We start from the raw sequence: 14,631 nt of genomic DNA on the forward strand, positions 1-14,631 counted from the left end.
TAAACATATTCACGTGGATAAAAGGTTCACATTCACTTCACTATTATCAATTAAAACTTATTAAAAACATATTCGACTCAAAATAAGGCCGTCAAAATTTACAAAAATATTTTATTAAATCAGTGAGGTAAAATAAAATAGACTAACATCGTCCAATTAATATAAAAACTTATGCCCCAATGTCACATCCTATTAGAGCATTGTGTCCTAATGTCCTTCAGCAGAAGGTTCCTTAAAGCAATTCACCTAGTCATCTGCTCTCCCAAACACAAAGTTCAAGATCATCACAAGATCCAAACACAAACAGCACACAGGGAGTGAGTTATCAGATTCCTAACTAATGGAGAGAAACAAGATAACATGTAGGTATAAATATTATATAAACAAACTAAAACTTACTTAAACATAGCTCACGTCATTTTGTAACACCCTGATATATATATATATATATATATATTATTAGTAATTATGTTTGATGTTTGATTATATTTGTTGTGTTATTTTATCCGTAATTATTTTCCAAGAGGTGAATTTAGTTAATAGAGAGGTATGGGTAGATAAGGATCTAGCTTCTCAAAGAAGCCTCTCGAGAAAAGCTTCTCAAAGAAGCCACGAGGAAGCCTCTTAATGAAGTTTCTCAAGGAATCTACATGAAGCTGTCTCGGTAAAAACAATGCCCAACCTTCATTAACCATTGGATCTTCTTGAAATTTGGTCTGTCGCTTCACAGGACACTTGTCCACGATCTGACCGTTGCGATCTTCGATACGACGTCTGGCGTGTGAGTAACGCTTCCTTTCCCGCGAGCATAAACACTTGAGTGTTTTAGCCTTTGCTTTTCGTGTAGCTTAGGAAAAACGTCATTTCTTATCCTTCTTTCTTCCAAAACCACTTCCAACATTCCAAGCTCTTTCTCCATCACCCACAACCACCAGTAGCCACCACAAACCTCCATTGTTCTCCGTTGAAACCCTACACTGAGAGGAACCCTTCAACCGAAGCAAAATCTTCCAACTTGGCTCGCGGTTTTGGTAGAGAATGAAACCCTAATCTAGCCTTTCATTTTCCTTCGAGGTAACCATGGTTCTACACTTGTTTCTTGTTAGTTTCATCTTACCTTTGCATCATTCTGAGTTTGGAAACCGCCATTGAATGTTTTACGCTTCCTCTGAAAAACCCTAGAGCAAAGAGACTTTGTAAAAGTTATCCTTTTCTGAAATGGGTGTTATTTTTGTGACCTTCACCGAACCCCGGTCACATTGGCATGATCGGAGTTTCAAAATGAAGTCCCTTTGTAAAACCCAAAATGCTCTCAGCCCTTTCATGTAGTGACGTGGGTGTTTGACCCATAGCATTGTTATTAGCTTTGTTTTCTGAAATCCATATTAAGACTCCTTCGTTTTGGTATGGTAGAGGCTTGCACAGAACCGACGAGCGGGGATGAAAAAGAAATCTCCAAGTGACATGACGAGGAACCCGTGGGTAGCTCACAATAGGTGAGGGGAGTTTATTAAAAAATTTACCGTTTTAACGCCATAGTTAAGGTCAGGGAACTTAGCTATGAGAATAACTGCATGTCCCTGTTGCATGCTGATTTTTCCTTTATAGAAAATGATGTTTTTAACAAATAGGATGCGATATAATTGTCCTTGATGTGCATGCGGGTTTTTCAAGAGAAATAATGTTTTTAACTAATGGGATGCGATACATTTGATATTGATGTTGCATACTGGTTTTCAGGAAAAACTATGTTTTGACGAATGGGATGCGATATATATATATTTTATTGTGATGAATGATATTGTTGTCTCTATTTGATTTGTGTTGTTTGAAGACCTGGGAGTGTGAATCTCAGGCATGAAAGAAAATATGTATGTTCGGAATGCGATTTATTGCTAATGTCGCTATTGAGGATTTTAATTTATATGTGGTGATATTGATAATTATGATGATATTGATTTGAGATGATGTTGTTAGTAAAGACCATGTCAACATGAATTGATGTTATTGTTGATGATTATGTGAATATGAAATGAGGCTGTTGTTGTTGTTGATAACGTCATTGAGACGAGATGATATTTATGTTGAGAATGATATGGAAATGGAATGTTGATTGATCTTGGAAATGCATTGACATGTGCATGTTGGGTATGTTCATGGGGGGGTTGCTTTGACCTTGTTGGACGGCCCATTCGTGGCGGACTAGAGTGGTTAAAGAATCTAAGCATTCGCTGTGGGGATGCTTAGGCGCTTTAATTTGTCCATGGTCATTGCACTTGATGGTGCCCATGTTCGATACGTTGGATGTTGTGTATGTTCGTGGGGGGCGAAGTGCACTGACCTTGTCGGATGGCCCATTCGTGGGGGACAAGCGTGGTTAAAGAATCTAAGCATTTTCTGAGGGGATGCTTAGGCGCTTTAATTGGTCCATGGTCTTTGGCACTTGCTTTGAGCCACATTCATACGTCGTATGTAGTGTATGTTCATGGGAGGAAGAGTGCACTGACCTTGTCGGATGGCCCATTCGTGGGGGACAAGCGTGGTTAAAGAATCTAAGCATTTCTGAGGGGATGCTTAGGCACTTTAATTGGTCCATGGTCTTTGGCACTTGCTTTTGGCCATGTTCATAGCTCATACGACACAGGAAATAGAATAACTGTGGCAGAGTGTACTTTGTACTGAGGGGGCTTGTCACCTGGTAGGGAACTCCTTTGGGCCCTAGGTTGATCACCTATGGGGGGGCAGTTACGTGCACAACCGGGTGGTCTTGACGAACTCTGCATGGTTTCCTAAGTGAGAGTGTCGTGTGGACACGCTTAGGCTATTTCCTGGGATTTGGTTGTTGGTACGTATCACATTGCACCTGAGAGTTGAGTCAGGTGCATGCATCATTCTGTGCAGTCTTGAATTGGATCCATGGATGTATGATGAGTTATTGTTGAATATGGATGATGAGTAATTGTTGAATGCGGATGATGAACAATTGTTGGATGTGAGTGTCGAATAATGAATGTTGTGTAAGCCCATAATGTTTGCCTATGTTTCTTGCTAATTATGGTTATTTGGATTGGTATTGGTTCTTTTTATAATGAACTCACCCTTGCAATTTTGTATCGTGTGGTTGATACCTGTGATGATCGCGAACATTGTCCATGGGAGCAGAATGACAGCAGCAGGGTACAGAGTGTAAGATTCTGGTGAGGAGCCGTCGAGCCGACGTGATGACGTTGGCATTATTTTGGGAGAGAGAGTTGTGTTTTGTAATCAACTCCTCCATAGTTGGTTTTCAAGTTTTATTTTGTTGAATCAAAGATGTAAACTTCATATTTTAATTGTATGTATGAACAGATTTAAATTTTCCATTATGTGGATGACATGTACTAAGTTGTTGTTCCTATATATATATATATATATATATATATATATATATATATATATATATATATATATATATTCACCTAAGTGCCTATGTATGGTTTAACGAATGTATGTTGGGACAAAATCACTTCTATTTTTATAAGTAAATTAAGGGAAGTTTTTTTATAAAAATTGAAATTATCACATAATAGAGTGTTGATATCGTAGCAACGAGTGGGTCGTTACACATTTCACCATTTTTTTGTCCAACATCACATCACAACACAACACATTTCATTCATTTTCACAACATTCACGTACTCAAGGATCAAAACACAATATTGTCAAGTCAATCAATATCGATCAATACATAAGCGTTATGCAACATATACACTAAGATTCAATCCTATATGCAATGTGGTACCATGTCAGTGAAAAATCATGTCGGGCGCCTAAGAGTACATGACAAGACAAACCACACACTGGCAAGTTAGGTCACTCTCACTAGGTAAAATCATAGGGAGACCAGTCAGGGTCACGTTGTTTTGTGAGAATGCTCCAACCATGTGGGATCGACATAAGCTTAAAGAAGCACTCAAACTGGGTGACCCCCAAGGCCTACACTCTGAAGAGTCCATCAGGGTCTCTCCCTCCTGATTTAGGTCCAACCCAAAAAACATTTTAGCACACAGACTCTATCTATGAACTGTACAAAACACACGATTCCTCAATTGTTGTCAAAATATTTTTATCTCATCGTCCTAAAAGGATCTTAGCTTTAACTCGTCGCCCTTAAAGGGTCTTAGCATTAACTCGTCACCTTTAAAGGGACTTAGCATTAACTCGTTGCCCTTAAAGGGACTTAGCATTAACTCGTCGCCCTTAAAGGGTCTTAGCATTAACTCACTGCCCTTAAAGGGACTTGGCATTAACTCGTCTCCCTTAAAGGGTCTTATAGTCGTGTGATTGTATTATTCATAGTTCACAACTCAATGCACACAACATCTCAATGCACATATATATCTCAATCACATACATGCTCGATCTCAATCACATACATACTCAATTTATCACGTACACTCGATCTCAATCACAATGGTATAATCACAAAGTAGCATGTTATCACACCTCATGAATCATATGCACTTTACCTATGAACTATGCAATACACACAATTACTCAATTGTTTCCAAAATAATTTTAACTCATCGGGTTCCTACAGTGGATCCCATCATAATACTCGTCGCCCTTAAAAGGTCTTACAATTGTGTGATTGTACAGTTCATAGCTCACAACTCAATACACACATCTCAATACACATGTATTTCATCATTTTATCATAGGTTCAATTTATCACATACTCACAATTTGAATCACCATATCATAATCTCAATATAACAATTTATACAAAAGGTTTATCACAACATGAGGAGTAAAACCCCTCAAATAATTTCACACAATTATATCAAAATCATAGGTATAAAAAAATGAAAATACCAAGAGCACTCTATTTTATCAACCAATTTGCATCAGGATATCAATATTGTATTTATAATCATAAAGGAAAAATTGTAATTCAATAAACCTTCCAAAATAAATTCCAAATTAATCCCCTAAGGATCTCAACACATGTTCATTCTAACCCCCAATTGCAATAAACTCATCCCTTACCTCTAAGTGGGCTCATGTGTCTTGCAACAACGATAGCGACATCTCTAGCAATTTCCTGAGATTCCTCAATTTTTTCCTTTGATTGCTCTGATAGGGTTCCCAAACGTTAGAGAGAAGAAGGGATTGAAGCCTCCATTTTGTACTGTCTACCTGCGATTCTTTTTCCTTTCTCTGTGGATATTATTTCCCAAATCCCAACGGTAAAGTTGTGTGGACTTAAATCTTGAACAACATATCAAAATTTCACGACAATCCAACGGTTAACGAGTCTAGGATCATAGTTTTACCAAGACAGTTTTGGGTTTTTGCGGGAAAAGAAAAGGCTACGATGTGAAGTGTATTTCTCTCAAATCTGACATGATTTCAAAATTTCCAACGGTAAGAGTGCTCAAAATTTAGTTTTAAACCTGGTGTTTAAACTTTATGACGATCCAACGTTGAATGAGTCCGAAATCATCATTTTTCTGAGACAGGAGGAGAAGAAGGGAAAACAAAATTGAGAGAAAGAGGAGGTATCGTCAATGTGAAAACTGACCTAACACGTTTTATTTATAGCTAGGGTACTTACCACTTATTATTTACTCTATTTATTTATTTTTATTATTTTATAGAAAGAAACTCTTTTATTTCCTATCAAATGAATACCCTTTTTATTTGCTCTCAAACCATTATTTTAATACTCCTATTTCTCTTTATTTATTTAATTACAAAAATCTTATCATCATTTTTTTAAAACTCTATTTATTTTAAATGAAAAGCCTTTTTAATTTAATTCATGAAAAATGGGATGTTACAAACCATCTACGATTTCCATCTTCAATGTCTTTTTAAAAAAAATCGTTGATGTAATTTTACTAATATTTACAAAAATGCCACTAGATTTTTAACAACGACGGATTTGCTAAAACCATTGTCGAATCACTGTCGTTTAAGTTGGTTTTTAAGTAGTGTCTTGTTCTTATTATATGGCAACAAGGAACCATTGAGCTTTTCATCACAACCTAACATGACTAAGCCACAATGATCACCATTGTCACTCATGCTTGATGGCATAGATCAAATATGGATAAGCGGCATGGAAGTTACATGCAACATAATCTTAATCATGTAAATTTTCAACTAACCCAAACTTTATTCTTTATAGAGATCAATCCTAATGCAACATATAAATATTGCACACAAAACAAGCTTAGAATATAATGATAAACATCAACTTTATTTTTGCAGAAAATTCAAACAATACAAATATCTATAAAACATAGGATATAGACCATAAGTAGGACTCCCACTAAACTAAGGTACTATTAGGAACTACACCCATATGAGTAGTATGCTCATGAAAAACTTTAGGTACCAAACCTTTAGTAAGTGAGTCAACTAGCATGGAATCAATACCTATATATATTCTATGGAGATCTACCTATTCTGAACTCTTTCCTTATCAACTAGAAACTTGATGTCAATGAATTTTGACTTGATTGTACTCCTATTGTTGTTGGAGTATTGGACTGCTGAGTTATTATCATAATAAATCCTCAATGGTCTTTCATTGTCATCGACTACACGCGAACTAGTGACAAAGTTTCACAACCATATCCCATGGTTGGATGCCTCAAAACAAGCAACAAACTTTGCGGCCATGGTTGAAGAAGGTACGAGAGTCTATTTAACAAACTTTCAAGAGATAGCTCCTCTAGCCAACACACACACACACATACACACACACACATACATGTATATGTATATGTATCTAGATGTGGAGCATTTTCTATCTTGACATCCAGCAAAATCAAAGTCTGAATACTCGATGATCTATAAATTCTCAAACTTTTGATAAGTGATATATAGCCTTTTGTTCTCTTCAAGTAACACATCATGCGTTTTGCTACCTTCCAGTGCTGCATTCCAGGATCATTCAAGTAACTGCCTAGAACTCCTATAAGAAAGCTATGTCAGGAAGAGTACAAACTTGAGCGCACATTAGACTTCCTATTGCTAATGAATAGGGAATCTTTTGCATCTCAGTTCTTTCAAGATCATTAGAGGCATTGTTTGAGATTGAATTTGTCTCTTTTAGCAATTGGGGTATCTCCCTAGTTTACTATCTTTCATGTCAAATCTACCTAGGACCTTATCGATATAGCTCTCTTATGACAACCTTAGGATACCTTGAGAGCGATCTCTTAGTATCTTGATACCTGACACAAAAGAGGCTTTCCCAAGATCTTTCATTTTAAAAAAATTCGTTAGAAATCTCATGGTCTCCTATAAGAAGCCTATATCATTGCTAGCATGAAATATATCATCAACATATATATAATACCAAGAATATCTATTTACTCTCATTGAACTTATGATATACACAAGCATCAACTACATTTGCCTCAAAATCGTATGAGGTAATGACTTGATGAAACTTGCAATACCATTGACGGTAAGCTTATTTAAGACCTTAGATGGACTTTTTTAGTTTACACTCTAAAGACTTTGAGTCATCAGACACAAAGTTTTCTAGTTGTATCATATAAATCATTTCTTCAATTTCACCAATTAGAAACACAATAATCATGACATCAACCTGATGCAACTTTATCTCAAAATGAGCTACCAGTGTCATTATTGTTCTAAAAGAATTTTCTGAACATACTAGAGAGAAGACTTATTTATAGTCAATGCCTTCTTTATGAGTAAAGCCTTTAGCGACTAAATGATTCTTATATATCTCGATATTACCCTTTGAATCCTTCTTGGTTTTCAATATCCATTTACAACCAATATTTTTCACACCTTCTAGCAATTCGATGAGATCCAAAGCGTCATTGTCTTGCATAAACTTCATCTCATTCTTCATGGCATCCATCCATTTTTTAGTGTTTGAACTGCGCATAACTTGATAGAATTTGATTAGATCATCCTCTTTTAAACCATTGTCATCCTCATGTTCTTGGACAAAGATAATATAATCATCTGTGATTGCACTTCTCATCTCTAATGGATCTCCTTAATGATACTTTTGTAGGTTGTTGAGGTTGCTCTATAGGTATTTGAGGGAGAACCTCATTGTTGTCTTGTTCTAGAACAATGTCGTCAACATTGTCTTCTATTACTAGAGTTGTGTGTTGAGCAATAATTGGTATGAGGACTTGATCACTGTCAATCCAAAGTTCTTCCTCAAAAACAACATTCCTTATATTTTCTTCCCTCCCAAACTCAACTTCCTCAATAAAATTTGCATTTTCCATCTCGAAAAAGGATCTTGAAATGGGATTGTAAAACTTATAGCCATGAGAGCGTTCAATATATCCAACAAAATAACAACTAATTGTTCTTGAATTCAGCTTTCTTTCATGAGGCATATAAGGTCGTGCCTCATCTGGACAACTCCTAATGAGCAAGTGTTTAATGCTTGGCGTTTTGTTAGTCCAAAGTTCATTAGGGGTTTTGTTAACTGCTTTACTTGGCACCATATTAAGGATGTAAATTATGGTCTTTAAGGCTTATCCATAAAGTGACTCTGGCAAAGAAGAATGACTAATCATACTCCTCACCATATCCTTAAGAGTTCAATTTCTTCATTCTACTACACCATTTGTGCTAGGTTTGCCCGGCATAGTGTATTGTGGAACAATTCCACACTCTTTGAGGAAAATAGCAAAATGCCCTGGATGTTGTTCTCCTTATCTTTCATATATGCCATAGTTCTTACCCCTACGATTAGATTTGACAACCTTAACTTTCTTTCCAAGTTGAAGTTCAACTTCAACCTTGAAGGTCTTAAAAACGTTTAGGGATCTGGACTTCTCATGTATCAAATACAGGTAATCAAATCTAGAGTAGTCATCTATGAATGTAATGAAATATTTTTGTCCATTCTAAGAAACCATAGGGAAAAAACCACAAATATTTATATGCATTAGTTCTAAGACATTCTTATCTCTTTCGACACCTAATTTCCTAATGTTTGTTCATTTTCCCTTTTCTGTTGGTCGTCTAATGGTTCACTAAATTAGATCACTTATATTTAGCCGACCTAAATGTAAATAACTAATATAAATTTTATAATATAATATCTATCCCATATTAATTAATTAGGAATTATAAAATTCCTAACACATATGTGACTTCGAAAGTTTTCTGTTTTGTTGGGGTTGTGTTGGTTAGCTTTGGAGTTAGTAGGTATTTATATCTTTATGGATACTAAAACATCTTAACCTTTCTGCTTCCATCTATATTCTTTCTCATGTACCATGTTTATTGGGTACTTTTCATACCAGTTTAATGAGGTGTATTTTGCTGATTTAAAAATAAAGTAGTTACATAGGCTAATAACTCTTTGATAAACAAAGAATATATAATAGAATCGTCAAAGAGAATAATGCCCCCCAAGACCAAAGAGAAAGTCAAACCAATGCTTAAAATCCACTTAATCCCACTCCAAGGTAATGAAATTCAGTAAACAACTCACAATAAACATATGAAAAAAAAGCCTCATGGGAAGAGAATCAATGTGTATCTCTTTCTCCCTTTTCAATATGAAACTGGTCTTGGAGAGTATAAGGTGGAGAAATAAAAAAAAATTACTACAACCTATAATCATATAATCAAATGGACAAAGTTCAAACTAAATATTCATCTAGTTTTATTTAGGCTTAAATACACTTTTGGTCCTTGAAAATTATCATTTTTTTCATTTTCACCCCTGCAAAAAAAAATTCATTTTAGTCCTTGCAAAATATGTTTGTTTTGTTTTTCACCCTTAAAGTATTTTAGATAACACTTTAAATAGTAAAAAAACTGTTTCGAAAAGTGAAAAAAGCATTTTCTAAACACTTTAACGATGAAAAACAAAACAAACACATTTTACAAGAACTAAAATGAAAAATTGCAAGAACAAAAAAGAAAAAAAACAATAAATTGCAGCAACCTAAAATGTATTCAAGCCTTTTATTTATGCTACATGAAAAAGAAAAAAAAATGAGAATACAAAAATGAAAATGATGAGAGGCCAAAAATGGGGTCAACACTGGCACCAATGACCAAAAGGGAAAAATATTCAGAGATTTCTAGGAAGAAGATGTGGAATGTATGAGTTAATGAAGAAAAAAGTGTGCTAAAAAGTCAAAGCAATGAGAAATAAGGAACAAACATAATATTTTTTATGCTAGAACAATGATGATTGAACAGTATACGGTTGTAATCTTTTTATCTCCAAAAACCCTAAGAACAAAGAAAGCAAACAAATCAATGAATTGGGAAAATAAACGAAATTACCAAATCTCAAATGTCAAGCCTTTTAGACCTTGAAATTGTAACATACACCGACAACCATGAATTCAAATTCAAATGTGAATGTATATCATGCAGGTTTTGATGATGCCAAAAGTTTACTTGATGAGCACAGATTGAATCAAGTCAAAGAACAAGATCAAGAAAATCTAAGATAAAGACTTGGTAAATTTGTTAAAAGAATCTCAATTTGATTGCTATAGTTTGGCCTCAAAATCTTTACGGACAAAATTCTTTTATTAAAGTTAAATTAGTTCAGAAATCTCTTTTTGAACAGGTAATCAATTACCAGGTTCATGTAATCGATTACCAAAGAGTTTGTGAAAATGACATATTGAAAATTTTGAACAGATGAATCAACAACACAAAATTATTTGAATTTTGAACTATGTAATCGATTACAAGAGTCATGTAATCGATTACTAGCTAAGAGATTTCAGAAAAGCTATTGAAAAGGCACAACCCTTCAAAGATATAACTGTGTAATCGATTACAAGTGTCATGTAATCGATTACGAGTGAAAAAGTTTCAGAAAATCTTTTGAAAAGACGCATCTCTTCAAACTGTTTTGAACAGACACAATGGGCCTATTTATATATGTTTCCTTACTTTGAAAAAGGAGAGAATTCTCAAAGAACTTAACTTTCAAAACCTCTCTAAACATCTTTGGCCAAACTCTTGCAAATTATTGAGAATTCTTCTAGGAACTTCAAGTTGTATCATCTACTCTAAAAGAGAGAAATCATTTTGTTCATCTTATAAAACTCAGTTGTAATCAAGAGATTGTTTGTCTCTTAGCGTGTGAGAAACTCGAACACAAAGGTGAGGGATCCCAAGGTGTGTTCAAAGATTATAAAGGATTTACAAGGATAGTGGAAAATCTCAAGTGGGTTACTTGAGGACTGGACGTAGGCACGGGAAGTGGCCAAACCAGTATAAATCAAGTTTGCAATTCTCTCTTCCCTTATCTCATTTATTTTATTGCAATTTAATTTGTCTTGCACATTTAAAGAATATTGTTAAATCGATTGTTGCTTCTTCTACATTCTAAATCTATCACATATCATTTAAAAAGGGATTAAAACTTGTTAGTCGGAAAATTTTTAAGACTTAATTCACCCTGTTGGGAGGTTTATTGATGGAGGGTTTGACAGAGAAGTGATAAGGTTTTTGAGTGGAAGGGGAAGAAGAAGTGGGTTTATAGGGAGGGAAGGGATAAGGAGGAGAAGAAACCATAAGAGAGAAGGAGAATAACTTTTTTAAAAGCAACAGAGAGGGCTAGAATTGTATTCTTCATAGTAGATTACACTCATATCTTTATTACTCAAAAATCATACAACCAAGAACAAGAGATAACACCATAAATGAAATATAAAAAGATAAAAAAAAAATTAATGTGTTTCAAGTCTTCATCCCATCCACACTATTTATTTTGTTAACGCAGCTCAGGCCTTTATCCCTACAACTACCACCTCAAATTTGTTTCAGGTGGTTCGGGCCCTCATCTCTACATCCACAATCTCCTCACAATAAGTTTTAGGACAAGCTGGACAAACTTGCAAACGTTCCCTCCACATGATCCCCTCTCTCACTAAGGGTGATGACCTTCTGTCAAGGCTTGGTAATTCTTCTCATCTTCAAACTCCTTATTTATACACCTAACATTCTAATCTTAAATGAGTAAATAAATCTCTAATTTGAAAACAATATCTTTAAAATCTAAGCAAATCCTAAAGATTGGATGATATCTTTCTCTAAACAATATCTTTGAGATTTGAAATTAAAATTTTTGAAATGTTTCCCAATAATCCTTCCCTCAATTAAAATTTTCAAATTTCATCTTCAACTCTCGATTTCTGGATGCTTGACACAATTATCTCCCATTAATTTGTATAATCCTTGAAATTTGCTCCATGAGTATTGGATGGGCACAACTTGCACCATCATTAGCTACCGCCATTAGAACACGCCACTTGACTTTCATGAATATAACATTGATACTGTAATCCCAATACAAGCAAGTAAATATGTCTCTCCTCTTATAAGTAATTGTTTATCATATCACAAAAAGATTTAATTTTCTGCATGACAACCAACCTGCAATAATCATTCATCCTCTCATAAAGACCACATCCAACATAGTAGAATTCCTGAATTAGATTATTGAAAAAGCATAAATACCAAGTCATTTTCGAAAGTGACATAAGTTGAAATAACAAGGTTACAATTAAATAGTAAAAATAACTCACACACAAAATCTTCAAAAATTCAAATATATTGGAATATCCCCTATGGTCCTACCGTATAGTTCTATCATAGCAATACAAGAAAATATATTCAAGGGAAAATCATCCAATCTCAAAAACAACCATATATATTTGACATGAAAATATATTTTTTATAAAAATGAAAATATCAATTTTATAAATCTAAAAAGTTTAGCAATATTAGTATAAACAGAGACTGACTATTACAATAGTAGTATAAACAAAGATTGAGTATTACAATAGTAGTATAGAAATGGAGTGTTTGTTTCCAAAGTTTTATGATTATTATTATAGTAACTTGGACACAATAAGATTCCAATTCATTAGCAAAATATTTAACTCACAAATAGACAAACCTGTAAAATACATGAATGTAAGAGAGGCAAAGACCATATTGAAACAAAAAGGGAGAATTATACAATGAAAAGCATATGTTTGATCTTTTAATAACTGACTAATTCTATTATATCTGCATGGAATAAAACATAATATGCAATCAGCCAAAGGGTAAATGCTTGCCTTGATGAACGAGACAAAGACAATTGTTCTAGTTTATCTTCAGCCAAAGGATTATTGGTATATATGTTTTCTTAAAAAGAAGCTTTGAGAACCAATAATTACTAAAAATAGAAAGAAAAACAACTACCAAGAGAATAGCACCAGTCTTGAAAGATCCAAGAGAAAGCATTTCAATTCCCTGTAAGTGATAAATATGAAGTCATTGGTGTCAAATACTGTATAGTAATAAAAAATGATTCGCAGTATTACACAAACATTCATAGCATATATGATAGAATGGTTTAATTTATTTTTAAATTAATTTTCTAAGCAATAAGCTTAATTCTAAAATTTTATTGCTTCAAACCATGAAAATGGATACCAAAAATTTAGTATAATAAATATAATCAATTGATTGGCTCAATTGACCAAAAAAATCAAACATTTATATATAGAAAATGCAACAAACCTGAATACAGAAGGCAAGACCCAATGTATTATTTGCTAGCCAATGCTTCTGCAAAGCATACCACACATACAAAAAAAGTCCCAAGGATTCCAGCAACGACCTATGACTTTATAAACTCAATCTCCAAAGCTGTGTAAGAAAATTGTTAAGCAAAAGTATATCATTTTGCGTTATAATGAAATGCATGAAGGGACAGATCGAGGGAATGGCCAATCTGCTCCTTCGTTGCCTCTAGCATCCATGTTAATACTCCCCTATCAATAATAATTATAGAACAAAATTAATACAAATTATGTAAAGAAAAGGTAAAAATAGAAATCACTTTTAAATGTTCAACTCATCAAACCATATCAATGTTAAGAATTTGAAGATTGGGGCAACCCTTGATCACTTCTAACCCCTCAACCCAATCCCCAGTATAATCCGAATAGCCCAATTCTAGGTGGATTAAATTTTGAAACTCGGGAATCAAGCCTGCTTCCTCTTTGTCCTCCATTTGGTATCACAACAACAAAACATCATAAACCCTTTCTTCCTTAAAAATATGGAAAGTAAAAAAAAAAAAATCTCACACTCAGTAGTACCCAATCTATGCACAAAAACTTAACATTATTGACAACCTCCAACAGAACATGGCCTATCGCAATCGTGGCTCTAACCAACTTGGGCAATCTTTCAACCTTGCTTCAGGGCCACTAAAATAAATATGGCTCATGAACAAGCACTTGAGATTCGAACTCCCGTGAAGAAGCTCTGCCATATCCCTATGCTCCAGTTTAAATGATTGAAAATGCAGGGTTGTTAGTAAGGACAGAACAACAGACGAAAAACCGAATGGAAAAGGGTTCCTATTTAAGCCCCCAATAAGTTTAAGCACCACAACGGTTTTGCAACTGAACAAGGTCAAGCATCTTAGTTAGAATAGTGAGACGTACCTGATAAGTTGAGCGTTGGTTTGTAGTTTTTTAGGGCAATGAAGGCACGTGTGTGGAGATGAGGGTTTAAACGAAGGTTTAGTAGACATACCTGATAAGGAGGATGTAGAGGCCATGTTCGAAAGAGAAAGATGATAGCTTCCGGCGG

The 14,631-nt window shown here is 34.5% G+C and overlaps 1 long non-coding RNA gene across 1 annotated transcript; it reads right to left on the reverse strand.

Moving 5' to 3' along the window:
- Positions 1-11,593: 11,593 nt before the first annotated feature.
- LOC106797579 (uncharacterized) lies at positions 11,594-14,410 on the reverse strand. Its single transcript, XR_001386865.3, has 4 exons — positions 13,549-14,410; positions 13,228-13,278; positions 12,412-12,464; positions 11,594-12,314 (listed from the first exon to the last, which is right to left on the reverse strand). It is a non-coding gene; the product is annotated as an uncharacterized lncRNA (long non-coding RNA).
- Positions 14,411-14,631: the final 221 nt, after the last annotated feature.

This window comes from Glycine max, chromosome 20, assembly GCF_000004515.6.
Source record: "Glycine max cultivar Williams 82 chromosome 20, Glycine_max_v4.0, whole genome shotgun sequence".
Lineage (NCBI taxonomy): Eukaryota > Viridiplantae > Streptophyta > Magnoliopsida > Fabales > Fabaceae > Glycine > Glycine max.